Source organism: Pinus tabuliformis, chromosome 1_1 (assembly GCF_031772625.1).
Source record: "Pinus tabuliformis cultivar Carrire ecotype Pingquan chromosome 1_1, CPIR1, whole genome shotgun sequence".
Taxonomy (NCBI): domain Eukaryota; kingdom Viridiplantae; phylum Streptophyta; class Pinopsida; order Pinales; family Pinaceae; genus Pinus; species Pinus tabuliformis.
In genome coordinates this window covers 870,883,913-870,889,912 of record NC_142297.1, presented here as the reverse complement: position 1 = coordinate 870,889,912, position 6,000 = coordinate 870,883,913, and positions in this window count along the sequence as shown.

The window sequence follows — 6,000 nt, the reverse complement described above, 5'->3', positions numbered from 1 at the left end:
AGTGAGGAGACAATCGCTCCCATGCAATAAATATAGTCTCGTCCAAGGAGTAGATTATAATCCAGGGGTCCTTGGACTACCATTACGTTCATTTGAACGGTTTTCCCTCTCAATGTTATTGGCACATTGGGAAGGATCCCTAACGGTCGACTGGTTCCTTTATCAAAGCCTGTTAGATTTCTCATCTCAGGCAAAAGCGATGGCGAACCAAGCACTTTCCAAGCAGTCGAGGAAAGGATACTCACAGAAGCCCCTTCATCTATGATGGTACCAGCCATAACCATTCTATATATTTGAACAATGATTCGGAATGGTATGCTAGCTGGTAAACAGGGTCTGCCTAGTTGATTCCAATCAAAGGAGACAACTAGGTTGCTTGGAGGTGGGACCGAATAGACGGCCGGGTATGACTCTGACAAACTTCCTTCCTGCGGTAAAGGAACGGGTAAATTGCCCCCATGTTCATTGGAGTCTGTGCTTACGAAAAGAATTTGGACGGTGTCATCCTTGTTCTCTTCGGTGACTGTATCATCTTCTTTTGGACGGTGTCATCCTTGTTCTCTTCGGTGACTGTATCATCTAAAGATGGAACCTCTGAAGGCAAGACCAGGTCAACTGCCGCCTCAACCTTTTGACTTTCGTCTGGTATGGGTTCAAATGGTTTGTCTTTAATGATAGATGCTTCAGCCAACCACTTGAGCGGGCCAGCCAGATTTTCAACTAGTGACGGACTCGGCAAGAGTTCTTTATATCCAGGAGGAAGTCATAACGGTGAAACAGGACGATCGTCCAAAACACTTTTAGCCTCATATAAGAAGGGACAATGGTGGACGACATGATCCCCTTCGCACAGTTTACAAGGAAATCTATATTTTCCTTTTTGTCCTGGGGCTTCACTTTCACTAGTCGACGGTGCTTTTTCAACATGATCACCAGAGGTTGACAACACCGGGTTGTGCAAACGAGGAGACCAGTCCCTTAAGATCCGAGGGATGCAAGGAAAATCTCTATGATAGTGGTCTCCTTTGCAAATGACACATGGCGATTTAGGCCTGTTCGGTGCAGTGTGTGGATTTTCGCTAGACGACACTCGTTTGCCCCCATTCGCTTTTGGCTCCTTCTTCTTCTTCTCTTTCTTCTTCTTTTCCTTCTTCTTCTCAGGTACTTTACTTTTGGATTTACCAGCCCCATCAAGCGAAGAGGAAGGAGGAGAGGAAGAATTGGAGGAAGTAGAAGGTTGGTGGGTAACTCTGGAATCGTCTAGTTGCTGACTCGATTGTTCAGGAATTGTGGTGTTCTGAACGACAGAGGTTGAGAAAATCCATACAGGCAAGCCGATTGTCAGTCCTGGAAGTGACAATGTGGCCATATGGGGTGCACCAACATCTCCCCAAAAGGAGAAGGGACTAGGATTTCCTCCAGGGGGAATTCCTTGGTTGGTGGATTCCATTTCCTCAACGCAAGATCAACGTAGGAAAGGGTAATGAATATTCCGTTTAAAATAAATTTTAGACGCTTTGACACAACTTGTTTTTTCAGTTTTTAAGAGTCGAGAAAAAACAAAAGATGGCTCTAGTCGCCTTCGATTTTTAATGAGCCTGAAGTGACAAGTGCTCAGCTGGACCTTTTCTGTTAAAGAGTCTGAAAAGGAACGAAAGGGACTGCTCTGGAAATCTAGGTAGAGGGATTACCAAACCAATCGCAAAACTGCAGAATACTTTTTACGGTACGGCAGTCAATCTTCCCGAATTCTGTGTTCAGTGCATTGCGATCGATAGGGCGGTAGACACGGCTTCCTATGGATAAAGGATTAAGCCTATTGTGGTCTCCCAAAATATACTCGATAGTACGTGGGAGCACAAGTCCGTACTAGCACTTATCGTCTCAAAGTGGAGGAATCACCCAACCATCAGTGAGAACAACAGTTACAAGGATTTACGACGCCAGAATACATCTCTAGCCTAGACTTCTAAATGTTGTGCGTTAGGTTCCAAAGCGTTGTTAGATTCATTGAATTTATTTTATAGTTGATCTTGTTTATGAAGTTTGCCTTTCAGGTTCACCGTGAGATGTAGATGTAATTCCTAAAATGCAATCTAAGATGATAAACAATATTTTTATCTTCTTTGTGCAATGAAAATCCTAGCTACTAAGGAAAGAAAGACATAATCCTTTCACAAAGAGCAAAGAGCACACTCTAAATGCACTTTCCTAAATCAAACCAATCAGACTGTCTAAATGCAAATGCACATGCATGTATTTGTTTTTGACTTTCTTAGTATATGAATGATAAAAAGAAAGTTGATGCACAAATTTGAATTACTTTTCAGGCGACAGATATCAACAAGTTTCTTTTCGAAATAAAAAATGGAGACGATCACAACACCTCACGATTTGGAAATAAATACTTGTTTTCGACACTAGAAAAATTACAAATTCAAACAAAAAACAATAGTAACAAGATAACCGACTATCAACAGCAATCAAACTCTTTCCTATGATTGAAATCAACATTTGTGACACTTTCAAATCAAAGGACGATAGTACGATTATGTTACTTTTTGCAAAGGAGAACTGAAAATGACTCAACAAACACACAAAAACATTTACAGTTCTTTTGTACAAAGGAAGCGGAATAACAGCAAGGAAAAGGGGTCTCAAATAGATATATACTGATCACTGGCAACAAAATTCATGAATAGAACTGGAAAGAATGAATCACAGAAACCAACACTGAACAATACCTAGTCTGATCAGTGCACCTGTAACACAGGGAATTTGAAATGCAGCGCACCTACTACACTCGGGAAGTGCGCTGAATTTCAGATTCTCAGAACAGTACCTGCGCTGGGCCAGAAACGAGACTTTGCTTGGGTTCCGGGTCACAGTTTGCAGTTCAGTTCATGGGTTTTGGCCGAGCAAATGGTAATCAGTAATGCAACAATCAGGGGTAGATCTAAGGAGGATCTAAGAGCTACCACAAGGGGCAATCAGAGAGTTTGTGAATCAGTTGTTTGAATCATAAACAGATCCTGGAGATCGACTGAAGCGGCATTTATCTACTTTGCATTTGCATAGCAAATGCAGTTCAAAAGCTACCTGGCACGACTTCAGACTCCGTCTGTAAGTTTATGAAATAGACAACAAGGAAGATAAACAAACAAACTAATTCGTCCCCAGCGGAGTCGCCATTTTGTTACAGGGAAAAGTGTCTACTCAGAACTGCTTATCCCACTAAGGTGTGATAGCTGCCTTAGAAACAAACAAAGTAAAGCTACTTTCGTTTTCCTTTATGAAGTATAGATAGAGAGGAACAAAGAAGACCAACCTCTGTCTTGTGCTAATCTCCTGGTTCGATTCCTCTGTTCCTTGATAGTCTTTCGCTACTTGTTCCCTTGCATGCCCAACTTCACAGAGTACCTGTAAGATCATAGTAGCATAGCACTATACAAGAACATGGATCTATAATCATAAACAGTCTAGGATCAGATGTAAATTGACAATACAAATGCAGCAAACATAAATGACACAAGAGTATGGAGGAAAACTTGAATAGCTTTTATTGATAAACAAGAAAGAGCCAAGAGGAGTTACAACTAGTTGTTTTGATCCAGCATCAACCTCTCAGGAAGGAAGCCCCTCTTCACCTCATACAAAGCTTAGATCACCCAACAATCTGATGTTTTGTCTCAAGAAACCAACAGCAATTCCTTAAAATATGCAAAATTCCAGCCTCTGGATCTCTGGGATGAGGGATCCATATATAGATATTTGTAAGGGAGATGAGTCAGCTTGTGATTTGATTAGTGTCTTCCCTCTGATAGTTCTTGCTTCCACTTGGAGATTGATGATCTCTTACTCATCCTTGGTCGAATTCAGAGAGGCAAGTGTCATAGGAGAAGTTTCTGGAAGCTTCCATTGCCTCTCCACCTCGCGGAATGACACTGCCATTTGTCATTTCTCGCTCATTGCACCCCATAGAAGGGATTTTTGAAATAAAACGCACCCACACAGTGTATTTAGGTGAGATGCAACGTACTTGGCCTGTGGAGCAGCTGAAATGATCATGTTTTGACAAATTCTGAGCATTTTTTCACGGAGAACTTCTGGGAGACGCTGTAATCAGTTGACCTTGTTCCTTTAGGGGTTAGAACAACACTTTTAGGGACTTAGGAGCCCTTGGTTTATGGAAATTTCATGCTTGGGGTTGTAGTGCCCAAAAATGTCTATAACACCTGGAAGAGCGATTCGGAAGCGCAGAGGAGGGATGGCCGGGAGGTAGAAGGACAGTCGGTCCACTGACGAGAGGTGAGGGAGTGATGATTCCAATAAACTGCCAGATCCCTATGCGGATCTTAGTCACAGGCGGAATGAGGACAATCTTTGACCAAGATATCATATCGGATGAGCTGAGGTGTTGATCGGATCCTGGAGGTCTCTTCATCATGGAATATGCTGAAATGATTCCATGCCATTGCAGATGAGGCAGCCCAATGGTCTGGCACAAGCTTTGTTGGCTTGACTGTCAGCAATTTTATTGAGCAATCACAGAACATGATAATAGCGCACGTCTTTTATGGTGTGTCCTAAGATTTGGCACCGTTTGATAATCTGCTGAAGGAGAGCATTGGGAAGATCCTTGTTCTGAACCATTGCATTGACGACTATCGCCGAGTCTCCCAATATCGTGACTGTGTCTATACCAAGCTTCCCAAGTTGGATAAGACCTTGGTAAAGGGCCAGGGCTTCTGCTCTGTTATTGGAAGTATGGCCAAGACCCCACTCGTATGAGAGTATTTTATCCCCATTAGCATTAAAAATGACTCCTCCCGCCCCTGCTACCCCGGGATTCGACTTTGAGGCCCCATCGAAACAGAGATAATGCCTATTGCTATTTTTAAGCCAACCTGCAAATTCTTCCTCTTTTAGCCTAATCTTCCAGTTAGGGGAAACATTGTTGTTTCTGTTGCTAGCAGTGTTGCCCTTCTGATTGTTGGTGTTTTGGTCTAACAGGTGTCCAATGAATATGTGTTCTTCTATGCTGAGTTCACTGACATTTATACTTCTCGGATTCTTAACTGAGATGATCTCAAGGGCAAGACTCCTTGCCTTGGTACAAAGACTTCTAATAGTGGAATCCTTATCCTTAAAAACCTTCTGGTTTTGTGTTAGCCAAATATTCCATAGCATATTGTGGGGAAGAATATCCCAGACTCTCTTCACTGTGTTATTTTTCCTGTGCTGCCAGGGGTAGTTTTTTTTCCATTTGTAAATAATTTCTCCTATGGTGTTTTGGGTGTTCCATGGGATTTGATTGTTATGAGATAAATTCCTCCAGCAGTCGATGGCAAAAGGGCATTCAATAAAGAGATGATGCATTGATTCTTCAGCAGCTAAGCAGTTAGGACATCGAGAGGGGCCATTGATTCCCCTCTTTTGCAAATTTTCGGCTGTGAGGACTTTCCCTTTGAGGAGGGTCCAGAGAAAAAACTTAATTTTTGGAATTGCCTCGGATTTCCAAACCACCTTCCAGTGGTTCCAACTTGGCATGGGGAAGCTGGTGTTGCAAATGTAATGGTGAGCAGCTTGGATGGTGTAAGAGGATCCGGATGGGTCCCAACGAAACCCATCAAGATCGTTCTTTTTGACAGGGGCTATACTGTGCAAATGGGATTGAAGGGCAAAAAGACTTGCGTTAAGGCCATTGGGTATGGCCAGGAAGGCCCAACCTGACCAAAGAAGGGTGTGAGGATCCCATTGGGAGATTTGGTCCAGGAAATGTATGCCTGTTCTTTCAAAAAAAGAAAGGATAGGGTGGACTCCCCCATGTCTATTTATTGGCTGCTGACCCATGATTCTGTCAGCTCCAATATTGATGCTTTCACCTCCTATTATCACTCAGGTTGTCCTTAAGCTCCGGAAAAGGATACGGCCGAGGTAACCACAAACCACTTTGGATTGCAGGTTCTATCCAACCTGCAATCAGAGAGGGCTTTCTCT